Source organism: Pseudophryne corroboree, chromosome 3 (genome assembly GCF_028390025.1).
Source record: "Pseudophryne corroboree isolate aPseCor3 chromosome 3, aPseCor3.hap2, whole genome shotgun sequence".
Lineage (NCBI taxonomy): Eukaryota > Metazoa > Chordata > Amphibia > Anura > Myobatrachidae > Pseudophryne > Pseudophryne corroboree.
Genome location: NC_086446.1, coordinates 451,444,655 through 451,462,981, shown reverse-complemented (window position 1 = coordinate 451,462,981; position 18,327 = coordinate 451,444,655).

Sequence of the window (18,327 nt, the reverse complement as noted above, 5' to 3'; positions counted from 1 at the left end):
CTGATCGGTGAATGATTGACAGGAAAGGGGCGTTTCTGGGTGGTAACTGAGCGTTTTCCGGGAGTGTGCTAAAAAACGTAGGCGTGTCAGGGAAAACGCGGGAGTGTCTGGAGAAACGGGGGAGTGGCTGGCCGAACGCAGGGCGTGTTTGTGACGTCAAACCAGGAACTAAACGGACTGAGCTGATCGCAATCTGTGAGTAGGTCTGGAGCTACTCAGAAACTGCAAGTAATTATTTATTAGCAGTTCTGCTAATCTTTCGTTCGCTATTCTGCTAAGCTAAGATACACTCCCAGAGGGCGGCGTCCTAGCATTTACAATGCTGCTAAAAGCAGCTAGCGAGCGAACAACTCGGAATGAGGGCCTAAATCCCACTCTTCTGAAAAGATTTTCTCTGGTTTGCTGGCAGCCTAATGCTGGGTACATACTAGCCCACCTGCCGACTGATGGAATTATTGGTGAGGTTTATGAATTTGTGCATACACACCAATCGTCCACCAAATATGTCTGGCCAGCAAACCAGGGGCGGATTTAGGGTAAGTGTGCCCCTAGGCAAAACAATATTGGCCTGCCATCCAATTGTATTATTTTCATTGTTTGAATATAATCCCTAATTTTGGTGATTGGTAGTTTAGTATAATATAGACTAATAGCAAAACAAGCAATGAGCTTTGACATTTCATTTATTTTTTAAGTATGTATACATATTTACTAAGTAGCACAGCTTACGTGGCAGTCTGTCCATATCCTACCCATTCAACCTTAACTCAATATGGGGTACAGTACATTAGAGTGGAAATATTTTGTAGTCACTGGTAATTTCAGACTGACAGTAATGGAACACGTGCCTAACGTGCCTAATGGGAAATTTGCCTCTGCAGCAAACCCCATTTGAATATGCCCGACAACCTGTGACGTCATATTAAATGGATTCTGCAACCAACATATTGTTTGGTCACTCAGACGCCTGTACACCACTGCAGATATAATAATATATCTACAAGATATATCTGCATCTGCCATGCTGCGCAGCCAGTGTGATATATCTGTGAATGCCGTGGTTCATGGATTTATTGGGTGTACACACCACCCATTGGCCCAGCCAATATATAGTTTATCAGCTGTACAAACAATATATCGTAAAGAGTGTACACAGCCCAAGACTGTCGACGAAGGGTTACATTAAAATGTGCATGCATGGCATAGTTTGACCTGGCAGAGATCAAGAAAAGCTGAATTCCATTGTTGTGTGTATAAAATGCCATCTGGAGATGGCATTACCTAGCGGTGAAAAGCTTAACTTAGATCTTTTCCACTTGATACACTGAGTCTATTCATAGTCCTCATAGCAGGCTATCGGAACAGTGGTAAAATGCAATAGTAGACTACTGAAGAAATCAGTGAGTTATCTGCGGTTTCCCTCTTGTACGATGAATAGGGATTAGTCATGATAACCCCTTTCTCTGGCACAAAAAGGGGTTATCTCTGCTTGGAAAACAATTTTCATAGTGAGTTGTTCAAATGACTGAAGCAGGTCGACCAAATGTGATAATATACATTACAGGTGAATATCGTGCAAAAGTTAATTTATTTCAGTAATTCAACTGAAAAGGTGAAACTAATATGTTATATAGAGTCATTACTTGCAAAATTAGATATTTCAAGCATTTATTTGTTATAATTTTGATGATTGTGGCTTACAGCTTAAGAAAACCCCAAATCCAAAATCTTAGAAAATTAGAATATTACATAAAATCAATTAAAAAAGGATTTTAAATACAGAAATTTCAGCCCTCTGGAAAAGTATAATCATGAATATGTACTCAGTACTTGGTTTGGGCCCCTTTTGCATGAATTACTGCCTCAATGCGGTGTGGGATGGATTCTATCAGGCACTGATTCTATCAGCACTGCTGATGTGTTATGGAAGACCAGGAGGCTTCATTAGCAGCCTCAGATCTTCTGCATTGTTCGGTCTCATGTCTCTCATCTTTCTCTCGGCAATGCCCCATCGATTCTCTATGGGGTTCAGGTCAGGCGAGTTTGCTGGCCAATCCAGCACAGTAATCCCACGGTCACTGAACCAGGTTTTGGTACTTTCGGCAGTGTGGGCAGGTGCCAAGTCCTGCTGGAAAATTAAGTCAGCATCTTCATAAAGCTTGTCTGCTGAAGAAAGCATGAAGTGCTCTAAAATGTCCTGGTAGATGGCTGTGTTGACTCTGGACTTAATAAAGCACAGTGGACCAACACCAGCATATGACATGGCTCCCCAAATCAACACAGACTGTGGAAACTTCACACTGGACTTCAAGCATCATGGATTGTGTGCATCTCCATGCTTCCTCCATACTCTGGGACCTTTGTTTCCAAATGAGATGCAAAATGTGCTCTCATCAGAAAAGAGGACTTTGGACCACTGAGCAACAGATCAGTTATTTTTTTCGTTAGCCCAGGTAAGACGTTTCTGACGTTGTCTGTTGTTCAGGAGCGGCTTGACAAGAGGAATACGACGTTTGAAGCCCATGTCCAGGATCAGTCTGTGTGTGGTGGCTCTTGATGTACTAACTCCAGCCTCAGTCCACTCCTTGTGAAGCTCCCCCACACTCGCCTGACCTGAACCGCATAGAAAATCTATGGGGCATTGCCAAGAGAAAGATGAGAGACATGAGACCTGTCACAACTGAGGGTTTAGGCTGATGGGAGGAAGCCTCAGTTGTAGGGGGTGAAATGAAATCAAGCTTAGATGGTTTAATCAGACCCCTGCACATGTAAGTGTGGAAGGAAATCCGAAGGTGTGACCATGACAAGCAGGTAAAAAGTCAAATGAAAGTTTATTAAACAGACTCCGTATAATCACAACAGTGTTCACAGTCAGTATTAGCAGTGGCAGATAATACAGTTCCTGGATCACTAAACCATAAAAGGTATCACAGGGCACTGGTAGGTTGCAGAACAGGTGTTATAGTCCTTTGGTAGAATAACCTTACCAGGCCAGGCTGTAGTAGTGGAGATAACCGAGGAACTTGCCAGTAGGTGTATGAGATGATGCTGGTAACTGGAATGCACTGTAGGAGTCACTGGACGGAACCAGCCAGATGGTGGAGACACGGAGTTAAAACTAAAAGATGCTAGGGTGCGTGGAAACAGATGAAATGAAGAGTGGTTACCGGTGGTAGTGGATACTGCTGGTAAGTAGAAATCCGCTGGGAGAACACCGGCTCTTTAAGGAGGTTGAATTCTGTTGGAAGCAGGTTGCTGGAAACAGATGGGTTAATAGCTGCAAGCTTGGAAGCTGGAAGCAAACGAGGTAATAGCTGAAAGCTGGATCAGTCACAGAGGATTGCAAAGTCAGGCTGCACCGCAGGATGGAAAGCAGGTGCGGGTCTCTTTGTGGATGCTAGAGACAGGACCTGGAACCTGGAGAAACAAGCCACAGGAGAGAGAGACTGGAACAAGGTATGACATTCAAAGCACTGACATCTATCTGGCCTAGACACAGGATACTTATACCTGCTGCTATGCAGGCATTGGCTAGGCAATTATGCAGATTCAAGAGATGGTGGATTGGAGGAATTGGAGCATGTGATCAAATCCAACATGGCTGCGCCCATGCTGGAACCTGGAGGGAAAACTGGTTTGAAATGAAATGTGCAAACATAATGATAATGGCGGCGCCGGCCACGGAGGACAGGAGACGCCAGATGACTGTTATATGCTGAGACACTTGGAGGGCAGCAGAGGCCGCGGCAGGCATGATACATGATTCTGAGAACCTGCAGCAATAACACAGTAACGGCGGCGGAGGCCGCGGAGGACGGGAGACGCCATGTTGGATTCAAACATGGCGCCGCTGTGGTAGTGTCTCAGAATGACAGGAGGGATGTGCAGAGTGTTGACACAGATGAGACCCGGATTTGGAACGCTGGGCCAGTCTCAGAAGACACCTAAACGGCAGGTAATGGCATCCAGATACCCGGATCGTGACAGCACCCCCCCCCCCCCTTTAGGAGTGGCCCCAGGACACTTCTTAGGCTTTAAAGGAAACTTTGAGTGGAAATTTCAGACCAAGGCAGGAGCATGGACGTCTGAGGCATTGGTCCAAGAGCGTTCTTCAGGACCATAGCCCTTCCAGTCAATGAGATACTGTAGCTGACCGTAACGGAAACGTGAGTCCAAAATCTTGGCCACCTCGTACTCGACTCCCCGTTGAGTCTGAACTTTGGGAGCTGGAGGAAGTGCGGAATGAAACCGATTTAGGATTAGCGGTTTCAACAAGGAAACATGAAATGTCCTGGGTATTTTCAAGAAGGGTGGTAACTGTAATCTGTAGGCAACAGGATTGATGACTTGTTCAATCTTGAAGGGACCAATGTAGCGAGGTGCAAATTTCATGCTGGGAACTCTCAACCTCAAATTCTTCGTGGACAACCACACACGATCACCCACCTTGAGAGCAGGAACCGCTCTACGCTTCCTATCGGCAAACTTCTTATACCTGGATGAGGCTTTAAGCAGGGCTGCGCGGACGTTCCTCCAGTTATTTGAAAACTGACGCAAGGTGACATCCACTGCTGGAACAGAAGTTGCGGGAAGCGGTTGAAATTCTGGGACTTTAGGGTGGAATCCATAATTAATGAAGAATGGTGTAGAAGAAGATGAGGAATGGTATTGATTGTTGTGGCTGAACTCGGCCCAAGGAAGGAGTTGAACCCAGTCATCTTGAGAGGAAGACACATATATACGGAGGAAGGCCTCCAAGTCCTGATTCACCCTCTCGGTTTGACCATTGGTCTGAAGATGGTAAGCTGTGGAAAACTTTAACTTGACTTGGAGGGCTTGACACAAACTTCGCCAAAATTTGGCTACAAATTGTACTCCACGATCCGAGATGATCTCTTCAGGAAGACCGTGAAGTCGGAAGATCTCTTGTATAAATACTTGAGCCAACTTGGAAGCTGATGGAAGACCGGTGAGAGGGATGAAATGTGCCATCTTGGTGAACCGGTCAACTACCACCCAGATGGTATTAAACTTGTTGCAGATAGGTAGATCGGAAACAAAGTCCATCGACAAATGGGTCCATGGTCGACGGGGAACAGATAATGGAACCAGTTGCCCCGCAGGCGACTGGCGGGAGACTTTGTGTTGGGCACACTTTGGGCAGGAGGCAATAAATTCCATAACGTCCTTCTTCAGAGTTGGCCACCTGTAGGACCTAGAAATAAATTCAAGGGTTTTCTGAATGCCTGTATGTCCAGCAAAACGGGAAGCATGGGCCCAATGCATGAGCTTCTTCCTTAGAACTGGCTTAACAAAACTTTTCCCTGGTGGAGGCGTAGAGTCCATCCCTACCGTGGAGAATGCCAATGGATTAATAATAGGATGCTTGTCTGCAGACTCGGACTCATTTTCTTGCTCCCATGAGCGGGAAAGGGCATCGGCCTTACGATTCTGAGAACCCGGACAGAACTGGAGTTTAAAGTCAAACCTAGAGAAGAAAAGTGCCCATCTGGCCTGACGAGGATTCAGACATTGTGCGCCTTTGAGATATAAAAGATTTTTGTGGTCGGTAAGTATGGTGATTGAGTGGGAAGCTCCCTCCAACAGGTATCTCCACTCCTCCAGAGCGAGCTTGATGGCCAGCAACTCCTGATCGCCAATGGCATAGTTGCGCTCAGCTGGGGAGAACTTCCGGGAGAAGAAACTGCAAGGATGTAGATGTCCATCTTTGGCCCTCTGGGATAACACTGCTCCTACTCCAACGGAGGAGGCATCTACCTCTAAGATAAAAGGAGAGTCGGTGTCGGGCTGTTTCAGAACTGGTGCAGAGATGAACCGTTGCTTCAGAAGGTGAAAGGCCTGTGTAGCTTCCTCGGACCACTTGGACGGATTAGCACCTTTCTTGGTTAATGCAGTGATAGGCGCCACAATGGTGGAAAAGTCTCGTATAAATTTTCTATAATAATTGGCGAACCCTAAGAACCTCTGGACCCCTTTGAGGGTTAAGGGTATAGGCCAATTCTGGATTGCTTGGAGTTTCTCAGGATCCATCTCTAGTCCGGAACCGGACACAATGTAACCTAGAAACGGAATGGTTTTAACTTCAAACACACACTTCTCCAATTTACAATAGAGGTGATTGACACGGAGACGGGAAAGAACCTCTTTTACCCAGAAACGATGATCTTCGAGATTATTAGCAAAGATGAGGATGTCATCTAGATAAACCACGACATGGCGGTACAAGATGTCCCTGAAGATCTCATTCACGAAGTGCTGGAAGACTGCTGGAGCGTTGCTCAATCCGAAGGGCATGACGAGGTACTCATAATGTCCGTCACGGGTGTTAAAGGCGGTCTTCCACTCGTCACCCTCACGGATTCGGATGAGATTGTAGGCACCCCTCAAGTCCAGCTTTGTGAAAATGGTTGCACCACTAACTCTATCAAAGAGCTCGGTAATCAGGGGTAAAGGGTATCGGTTCTTGACGGTAATGTCGTTCAGACCTCTGTAGTCGATGCACGGACGCAGACCACCGTCTTTCTTCTTAACGAAGAAGAAGCCTGCGCCGGCTGGAGAAGAAGATGGTCGGATGAAACCCTTCGCCAGGTTCTCTTTGATGTACTCTTCCATGGAGTGTGTCTCAGGCAGAGACAACGGATAAGTTCGGCCTCGCGGTGGAACCTTCACTGGAATGAGGTCGATTGGGCAGTCCCATTCTCTATGAGGAGGAAGGATATCAGCAGAGGCTTTACTGAACACGTCCGTGAAGTCTTGATATGGAGGAGGCGGAACATCAGATGACCTGGGGAAGGAAGAACAAACAGGAAGAACTTTGGCTAAACAAGTCTCAGCACAGGAGGGACCCCATGCCAGTATTTGCGTAGTCGTACAGTCAATCGATGGGTTGTGGAGACGGAGCCATGGAAGGCCTAAAACCACTGGATGTGTGGCTCTTGGAATCACTAGAAAAGAAATATACTCAGAATGAAGAACTCCCACTCTCAGACGAACTGGAAGAGTCCTTAAGGAAATGACTGCGTCAAAAATCTTGCTGCCATCCACGGCAGTCAAAGAGATGGACGAGGACAGTCTCTCGGTGGGTAGGGACCACCGTTTAACATAAGCTTCGGTTATGAAATTCCCAGCTGCTCCGGAATCAAGGAGGGCAATGACGTTCCTGTAACGTTGAGCAATTTGGAGCGACACTGGGAGGTTACAATCATGAGGAGATGGAGAGGAGATCATTACTCCTAGCCGGCCCTCTCCTTGGCGAGCTAGGATCTGGAGTCCCGAACGTTTGGGACAGGCGTTGATAGTGTGCGACGGAGCTGCACAGTAGAGACATAGAGACTCGGAGAGGCGTCTTCGGCGCTCAGCGGGAGATAGACGGGAACGACCAATTTGCATAGGCTCATCCTTGGATGGAGATGGTTGACGAGAAGGAGGAGCAGAAGATTTAGGAACGGATGATCTTCCTCGCTCGGTTGCTCTCTCTCTGAACCGTAGATCAACCTTCGTGCATAGTGAAATTAGCTCATCCAACTTAGAAGGCAAGTCTCTGGTAGCTAACTCGTCTTTAATGCGTTCTGACAAGCCATGCCAGAATGCAGCATACAGGGCCTCGTCGTTCCAGGCCAGTTCAGATGCCAGGATTTTGAACTGTATAAGAAACTGTCCCACAGTACGTGTTCCCTGGCGTAGACGGAGAATCTCAGATGAAGCAGAGGAAACCCGGCCCGGCTCGTCGAAGATGCGCCTGAATGATGCTACAAAGTCAGTATAGGAGGACAGCAGGGGATCAGACTTCTCCCATAACGGTGATGCCCAATCAAGGGCTGAGCCACTGAGGAGAGAAATAATATAAGCAACTTTGGTACGGTCACTGGGGAAGTTGCCAGATTGAAGCTCAAAATGGATTTCGCATTGGTTGAGAAATCCCCTGCAGAACCTTGGAGATCCGTCAAATTTTGCTGGCGTTGGAAGATGGAGACGTGGTATGGAAATGGGCAAGGTGGGTGGGGTTACAGCTGGAGTCACTGTGGTGGACGCACCAGACGTGCCAGGTCCACGGAGGGTCGTCTGAATCCCATCCAGCCGAGTAGAGAGATCCTGGAGACAGCGGATGATGTGACCTTGTGCAGCCTCCTGATCGAGTCTGGCTGCCAGTTCTTGCATAGGTCTAGCCGCTTGATCCTGGTCTCCGGCTGGATTCATATGGTCAGTGCTTACTGTCACAACTGAGGGTTTAGGCTGACGGGAGGAAGCCTCAGTTGTAGGGGGTGAAATGAAATCAAACTTAGATGGTTTAATCAGACCCCTGGACATGTAAGTGTGGAAGGAAACCCGAAGGTGTGACCATGACAAGCAGGTAAAAAGTCAAATGAAAGTTTATTAAACAGACTCCGTATAATCACAACAGTGTTCACAGTCAGTATTAGCAGTGGCAGATAATACAGTTCCTGGATCACTAAACCATAAAAGGTATCACAGGGCACTGGTAGGTTGCAGAACAGGTGTTATAGTCCTTTGGTAGAATAACCTTACCAGGCCAGGCTGTAGTAGTGGAGATAACCGAGGAACTTGCCAGTAGGTGTATGAGATGATGCTGGTAACTGGAATGCACTGTAGCAGTCACTGGACGGAACCAGCCAGATGGTGGAGACACGGAGTTAAAACTAAAAGATGCTAGGGTGCGTGGAAACAGATGAAATGAAGAGTGGTTACCGGTGGTAGTGGATACTGCTGGTAAGTAGAAATCCGCTGGGAGAACACCGGCTCTTTAAGGAGGTTGAATTCTGTTGGAAGCAGGTTGCTGGAAACAGATGGGTTAATAGCTGCAAGCTTGGAAGCTGGAAGCAAACGAGGTAATAGCTGAAAGCTGGATCAGTCACAGAGGATTGCAAAGTCAGGCTGCACCGCAGGATGGAAAGCAGGTGCGGGTCTCTTTGTGGATGCTAGAGACAGGACCTGGAACCTGGAGAAACAAGCCACAGGAGAGAGAGACTGGAACAAGGTATGACATTCAAAGCACTGACATCTATCTGGCCTAGACACAGGATACTTATACCTGCTGCTATGCAGGCATTGGCTAGGCAATTATGCAGATTCAAGAGATGGTGGATTGGAGGAATTGGAGCATGTGATCAAATCCAACATGGCTGCGCCCATGCTGGAACCTGGAGGGAAAACTGGTTTGAAATGAAATGTGCAAACATAATGATAATGGCGGCGCCGGCCACGGAGGACAGGAGACGCCAGATGACTGTTATATGCTGAGACACTTGGAGGGCAGCAGAGGCCGCGGCAGGCATGATACATGATTCTGAGAACCTGCAGCAATAACACAGTAACGGCGGCGGAGGCCGCGGAGGACGGGAGACGCCATGTTGGATTCAAACATGGCGCCGCTGTGGTAGTGTCTCAGAATGACAGGAGGGATGTGCAGAGTGTTGACACAGATGAGACCCGGATTTGGAACGCTGGGCCAGTCTCAGAAGACACCTAAACGGCAGGTAATGGCGTCCAGATACCCGGATCGTGACAAGACCGAACAATGCAGAAGAGCTAAAGGACCCTATTGAAGCATCCTGGTCTTCCATTACACCTCAGCAGTGCCACAGGCTGACAGAATCCATGCCACGCCGCATGATTATACTTTTCAGAGGGCCGACATTTATGTATTTAAAATTCTTTTTTTTATTTTATGGTATATTCTAATTTTCTGAGATTTTGGATTTGGGGTTATCTTAAGCTGTAAGCCACAATCATCAAAATGATAACAAATAAAGGCTTGAAATATCTCACTTTGCATGTAATAAGTCTATATAATATATTAGTTTCACCTTTTAAGTTGAATTACTGAAATAAATGAACTTTTGCACAATATTCTAATTTTCCGAGTTTCACCTGTATATCCAGTTATTTCTATCATTTTGCAGGCTTGCTAATTTCAGTTATGGATCAGAAAGCGCTTATTATACCCCTTTCAGACAGAAAGCGGCCCAGCTTTTACATGGCATTTGAAGCACACAGGTTTGTTTCCGGTCCCAGCCCTGTATTCCCTTTCAGACAGAACAAGAAATTGCCGGGGGTCAACCTGGGTCGCAATTCCCGGGCCTTTGACCATGGTCCAAAGTCAGGTTGAAGTCCCAGGACTTTTGATCCGGGTTGACCCCTTCACACAGAAAAGGCCCCAGGTTGACCCTGCAAATTTACTGGGTCCAAATGCTTGACCCAGCAATTTCTTTTTGTGTCTGAAAGGGGTATAAGTTGTAATACAATGCATTTCTCTAACACACTATAAAACTGCAGAATAATGAAATGTACCTCTCGATATATGTTTTGTACTAAAGGGGGGTACTCACGGAGCGATATTCTAAGCAATCTGACTAGATTGATTAGAATTTTAGCATTATCGCTCAGTGTGTACCCCCTACAGCGATAGCGATGAGCAGCCCCGCGCATCGCTATCGCTGCTGCTAGATTGGCCTGCATGCAGGCCAATCTAGCTGGTCGCTCACTTCACCCGCTGGGTGAAGTGAGCGGCCCCCCCGTCTCCCCCCACACGTTCAGCACACATCGCGCTGTGCTGAGTGGCAGGAGAGATGTGTGCTGAGCGGTTCGCTCAGCACACATCGCTCCTGCATCGGCCCGTCTATATGGGCCTTCAGATAGGTGCAAAAAAAAAAAAATACATTTAAGGGGTTGTATTATTCCCTGTTTCTTAATTTAAAATATATTTGGAAGTAGCTATACAGCATAGAAAAAAATGTTCTAGCGTTCTTTAATGTTGCTTAATGTGAGTGCATAGGATCACACCCTTATTGCTCCCCAGTGTAGCTTTAATGTTTGTGGTGAGCTCAACACAATCGTATTTTTTTCTGTATGAGTGTATGTCACACACATTATCACTAGAACTGATTGTGCAAACAAACTGTTAGCACGTTTTCCTTTCACCTGTTGGAAGGAGATAGCGAGGCACAGGCTTCACATCTTGTTTGGACACTGTGGGGAGTGTTTACAAGCGATTTACCTGTTTAGCAATGCAGATCTCCCCTCTGTTAGCAGATAATACCTGGATTACGTGAGTTTCATTTCATTAGATGTTGCTAATCACTTCTCTGACAACTGGTCACACTTCAGCATTAACCCTTTTTTCCCCTCTAGTTATTACCATACAATGCAATGTATTAAAAAAGTTTTTACCACACTTAAGGGGGGTATGCACGGGAGAGATGTGTGCTGAGCGGATGTGTGCTGAGCGATGCAGGGGGAGGACGGGGGCCGCTCATTTCACCCAGCGGGTGAAATGAGCGGCCTGCTAGATTGGCCTGCATGCAGGCTCAATCTAGCAGCGGCGATAGCGATGTGCGGGGCCGCGCATCGCTATCGCTGAGGGGGCTACACACGAGTGACCTGTGCTTAAAATCTAAGCAATCTAGTCAGATTGCTTAGATTTTCAGCATGGATCTCTCCGTGAGTACCCCCCTTTAGGGGGATATCCAATTCGAGGTGAAACAATAATTTTTTCCAATGTTTCACCAATATTCTTTTATAGGCTATCCAATTTGGCATACTGTAAAAAAAATACATTATCTCCCGAAAACACAGGTTCAGTGAAACTTGTGTGTTTTCGGTAGAAACATGAAAACTGAGGCAGGTGAAACAAAATCCCAGATAAGGCGCGTCTCACGTTGGCTTACTGGAGCTAATTGGATATCCCCCTTAGGGCCTGAGTCTGTGTCAGGCACATCAGCGGCTGCATTTCCGTACAGCCAAGGCAGCTGACTTCCTTACACAAATGTACAAATCCGCCTGTGTATAACAAATATCCACGTGTCCATCCACCCAATGACTTCATATGTATCCGCAGCAATCATCTTTAGGAATGAGACCAGCACCCACCCCATGCTGTGTGCAAAAGATCCATCAGAAACAGACACCCCATCTGCATTCTACGTACGAGCACGGAAGTTGGATGATACTCCCACAGCAGTCCTACAAGACGATTCTGTTCCATGCATTCGCTTAGATGCCGCTGTTACCACCCAAAAATGCCCATTTCACTGAAAGAGTGCTCCGTCGACGTATGGACCATCCTGTATGGATATGCAAACTCGATATGTGTGCGTATGCCTGGTCTGGTGTATGCATAGTTGCCAACATATTTTTTCAGTGCATGTGCAGTATGCAGATATCCAGGATGCAGATTGGTCTGATTCAGATGTGGTTAGAGTAGTTATTGATGTTGCTTACAGACGCAGCATTGGATCATCTGTGACAACATCGGCCAGCTGCGTACCAGACACCCACCACAGCTTCAGCAAAGAGGCCAATAAATCTCTGTCCAGGAAACAGAGGTCATCGTCGCCCCCTCCCTGCCCCCAAACTGCAGCAGACTGTCAGTCACAGACAGTCTGAAGCCAATCTGCATGCTGTGTTGCTGCGCTCGCCATAGGTTCTATTTACACTCTATGGGTGTCGTGGACACCCATCAGTGGGAATAGACCCTGCGTGTCAGCATCCTGTTGGACGGCATAGTGATCAGTCGATATTCTGATGTCGGCATGGTGATCGTCGGGATCCAGAGCGCCGGTAACATGACCGCATACCAGTTCTAATGTACCTTCTAGATACTTGCTCATTGGATACATCACATGAAAAATAGTAAATAATGTGCAATATTTGAATCTAAAGAATCACAAGGTTATTTTGGGTTATAACAAATTCTGTCCTGCTGTAGTATGTGCTTTAAATATGTGGACCTTCCTTTTTATTTTAAATGCATAATGTAAAAGTGGGTGGATTTCTGAATTGTTTGGTCAGTCCTTGGCCTGCAGAATATATATTACATAAAAATTATGACATTATACGCATCCTGATGAAGAGCAAATTTGTAGATAAATTGCCCACAGAGATCACTAATCCAGTGTTCTTCATCCCTAACATAATGGCAGATTACATTTGGACCAGTTAAAAATGAATAATTCCAAGTCTGTTGCTTTAACATAACTTTTGTTGAGCTTCAACAAGCATTCTCTATTTCTTGGCAACCCTTCCAAATCATATACTTATTAATCACCATAACTAAAGACCCTTCCTCATTACATAGCTCCTATTTTGCCCCATCATTAGCCAAAACTTGCTCTGAATTTAAGGGATCTCAAAACTCATGGATGGACAGAATTGTCTATTAAAATGAATATTTTATTGAACGTTCTATGTTTACTACACACGTTGCCAAGTTTTATCCCACAAACATTTTTGCAGTGATTTACAGAAATCTGTTTCAGACATTGCGGGGAGGTTGCCGTTACCTTTATTGTAGAGTTACCACCACACACTCATGCTCAACATGGTACTAAAGTGGACTTGATTAATTGTAGGCAAACAACAGACAAAGAGGAAGGGGGGTGCAAATCCCCACCTCTAAATTCCCTTCCGCACACTGAAAATTACCTGTAACCATCCCTGAACCTATCTGGTAATAAAATTCAGAGAATTAGTCACAAATGTTTGCAAACACATGTTTAGCTTCTGGCCACTTCACGGCTTCTCTGATACAGCTGTCCTAACCTACATAATAGCAGTGCCCACTAATTGTAGGCAAACAATGGGTCTCTAATGAATAATGCACTCTACAGGCTTTGGAAATGATCGCTCCACAAGTGTTGTAATCCTCCTACGGGGTACACCAATATCTGTACAAAACACTTCCAGTAATACACAAGAGAGAACTTCTCTACAGTACTACTGGGCTTGTTTATTATGGAATTTTTCCCTTACAATTTGTGGAACCTTCTGTTTCCACATGTTAAAAGGCAGAATTAAGTAGTAGCCATCCCCATACTTTCAATAGGAACAGTACAGTATATAAGAGGATCTGCAAAGCATAGTTTTCCAAATCTTGAATGTGTGGGCTAACGCCATCTTCAGATGACATTAGTCCATTACAATCAATTGGGCAGTCCTGCAGGAAAGAGGGATTCTGCAATCATTCTCCGGTGTGTTGGGGTAATCCAGATGTGCATTGTATCTTGTGTACATTGAGCTTGTGGAACTGGAAAAAGAATCCCTATTATCCCAATATGTGTCAATAAGGATTCTTCATTTTGGGTTGCACACTGGAAATGAAAAGATATAATAATAATAATAATAATAATAATAATAATAATAATAATAATATATGATAATAATTGTAAATATGCCCAAATGGCAGATCTAGTCAAACGCATGGAAAAGTAAAGTTAGAGAAATTAAATACATTAGGACATAAAGAGAGTGAAAAACGTGTTACATCCTTAAAAGTATTTTTATACATTTTCAAGAAGGCTCGCTTCATTTATTTTCTCTTAGCCTTTATGCAACATAAGATTCCTAAAATATTTGTAGAATTGGTTTGTACTGATGGTTTGTGAGTTACCCTGTAATAATAATTCATATTGTTGCATCTTCAGAGAAATTAGTTTCATTATTATTTCTAATTTTACATGCTGTCCAGCAATGTCTGTTTTGTTGTCCAATGCTCAATGTCTTATATAACATTGTTCAAAGAAGTTTCCTACAAAAAATGGCAGAAATACCTAAAAAATAAAAAAATAAAAACAGAAGACAGGTTTTTTCACTTTATAAAAGACAGCAGTTGTGAAAAAGCAGCAGCTTCATTTTACACAAACCAGAGAGCTTAAATATTCCCACACACCGCGATTAAAAAGTAACCAATTTTACTGGGGAGTCACTGATCAATCCTGACTGACGTATCATGGAGTGGATTAAATATGCCTGGTCACTGAGGACCACACACACACTCAGCAATCTGCCCAGTGGCAGCTATTTTCCCATAAGTAAATACTGTAGCTGAATAGAATACTGGTTACTAGTGGAAATTACATGGAATGTGACTGATGCAGGAACAGGGATGTTTAAATTCAGGGCTGCTACAAGGTTTCTAGGCGCCCTAGGCAAAGCTTCACCCTACCACCCCTGCTATTTCAATGCCCTCATCCTTGCTCTTCCTACAGTATCTTGTATTTTTTGAATATTATTACATTTATTACCAAGAATGCATACAGTATCATATGTGCATGCGGGAACTGGATTACACACGCACAGTGGAATTTAAACCCTGATTTAAACTTTCAGTTCCACTTTTACAGAAAAATGGAGAGAAAAAAATGTAAAAGAATAATTATATAATCTACTGTATGTCATTTAAAAAAAAAAAAAAACACTATATAAATGAAATATGATACCCCTGCTGTCGCTTTCCTAACTGCATATATACATAATGTAAAAGGAATTATAATATTAATTTCAATCACCAAAATCTTTTTGGGGCTTATTTAAAAAAAAAAAAAAAAAAAAAGGGTCATCAGGGCAGCTGAGCTATTTTCAATTTCAGGTGGGTGTGGTATACAAGATCTTCAGTCCTTAGGTCAACCCCATATGGTCAACATACGAAAGGTCGACATGGAAATGGTCGACACAAAAGAATGTCAACACATTTTTTATGTTATTTTTGCTTTTTGGGGGGATAGTGTTGATAGTTTTCTCATCTAGGACCACCATTTGTAGAAACACGTCTCCTTGCAGGCTTGCTTCACTCGCCCACTTCAGGCGTGGTAGGTTATGATTTGTGACATGGATAGTCAAGGATGGAAAAAGTGAAAAAACATGAAAATAAACACGTGTTGACCATTGGCATGTCGACTATTTGATATTGTCGACCTTTTGTACCTGTCGGCCATTTTTAGCATCGACCTTTCATATGTTGACCTTTTGTCAATGTTGTCCTAACATATGGTGTTGACTTATTGACTGTCGACCTAGACATCGTAGATCTATAGTCTGGATCCCATTTCCGGTGATACTGGCTAAACCCAACACTAATAGGTGCGATCAGCACGATAGGGGACATCAATTGTATATCGCCCCTGCGATCTCCCGTCACTTTAGACAGGAGATCAGGGGCGATAACAATTGAATTCCTCTCAGTGAATGTTATGTGGGCACTCACCACAATTTTTCAGATAAACTGGCACCCTGGAAACATTCATTGAGCAACACACAGTAACATGTGGACAGTACTGCCGTGGGTCATAGACTTGCACAGCACTTCCTGATATACAGTAAAGTATTTGGGACTGAGAGGGAAGGTGGATTCCATAAAAAGCCTTGGTGGGCTACAGAACAACAGCTAAACAGCTTTCAGTGTTGTGTGTAATTAAATCACACATATTGTTTGTCATAATATGAATATGCAGATTTTTAGGTAGTCAGCAGTAATGACTCCTGCTCTGAGTGCACCAAAATAATGCATACTTGCTCGTATGCTGATTTCTGTGCACAGGGGCGTAGCCAGAATTTGTAGGCTTCATAGCAACATTTAGAAGGGTTCCCCACGCTTATAATTCTAGCGAGACACCTCTCAGCAGCAGTTGTTCATTTTATGAGCCATAGTAGTGTCGTAGTTCACAATATGCCAGTTTGTAGTTGTCAGAATCCGTTTGGATTTCCCTTTGTGAGAACATATTCGCAGGGACTGATGTTCACGGTACAGTAGTAAGTTTATTAAAGCAGAGTACAACTGTAAACAATAAGTATAAACCAGGAATAATTAGAGAACACAAAATGAAAGGGAGAACTGGGGGGACATGGGATGCCAGGAGACTGTGAATACACGAGATGCCAGGAGACTGTGAGTACATGAAAACGGTGTAGACTGTGGAAACACTTGAGACACTGTGGACTGTGGAGGCACTGTAGCAGGATCACAGGATAGCACTGTGGTAGAGCATGCAACGTAGCAGGATAACAGGATTGCACTGTAGCAGAATCACAGGATAGCACTGTGGTAGAGTATGCAACGTAGCAGGATAACAGGATTGCACTGTAGCAGGATCACAGGCTAGCACTGTGGTAGAGTATGCAACGTAGCAGGATAACAGGATTGCACTGTAGCAGGATCACAGGATAGCACTGTGGTAGAGTATGCAACGTAGCAGCATAACAGGATTGTACTGTAGCAGGATCACAGAATAGCACTGTGGTAGAGTATGCAACGTAGCAGGATAACAGGATTGCACTGTAGCAGGATCACAGGATAGCACTGTGGTAGAGTATGCAACATAGCAGAATAACAGGATTGAACTGTAGCTGGATCACAGGATAGCACTGTGGTAGAGTGTGCAACATACTAGGATAACAGGATTGTACTGTAGCAGGATCACAGGATTGCACTGTAGCTGGATCAGAGGATAGCACTGTGGTAGAATATGCAACATAGCAGGATAACAGGATTGCACTGTAGCTGGATCACAGGATAGCACTGTGGTAGAGTGTGCTACATACCAGGATAACAGGATTGTACTGTAGCAGGATCACAGGATTGCACTGTAGCTGGATCAGAGGATAGCACTGTGGTAGAGTATGCAACGTAGCAGGATAACAGGATTCCACTGTAGCAGCATCACAGGATAGCACTGTGGTAGAGTATGCAACGTAGCAGGATAACAGGATTGCACTGTAGCAGGCTCACAGGATAGCACTGTGGTAGACTATGCCACGTAGCAGGATAACAGGATTGCATTGTAGCAAGATCACAGGATAGCACTGTGGTAGAGTATGCAACGTAGCAGGATAACAGGATTGCACTGTAGCTGGATCACAGGATAGCACTGTGGTAGAGTGTGCAACATACCAGGATAACAGGATTGTACTGTAGCAGGATCACAGGATTGCACTGTAGCTGGATCAGAGGATAGCACTGTGGTAGAATATACAACGTAGCAGGATAACAGGATTGCACTGTAGCTGGATCACAGGATAGCACTGTGGTAGAGTGTGCTACATACCAGGATAACAGGATTGTACTGTAGCAGGATCACAGGATTGCACTGTAGCTGGATCAGAGGATAGCACTGTGGTAGAGTATGCAACGTAGCAGGATAACAGGATTGTACTGTAGCAGGATCACAGGATAGCACTGTGGTAGAGTATGCAACGTAGCAGGATAACAGGATTCCACTGTAGCAGCATCACAGGATAGCACTGTGGTAGAGTATGCAACGTAGCAGGATAACAGGATTGCACTGTAGCAGGCTCACAGGATAGTACTGTGGTAGAGTATGCCACGTAGCAGGATAACAGGATTGCATTGTAGCAGGATCACAGGATAGCACTGTGGTAGAGTATGCAACATAGCAGGATAACAGGATTGCACTGTAGCTGGATCAAAGGATAGCACTGTGGTAGAGTGTGCAACATACCAGGATAACAGGATTGTACTGTAGCAGGATCACAGGATTGCACTGTAGCTGGATCAGA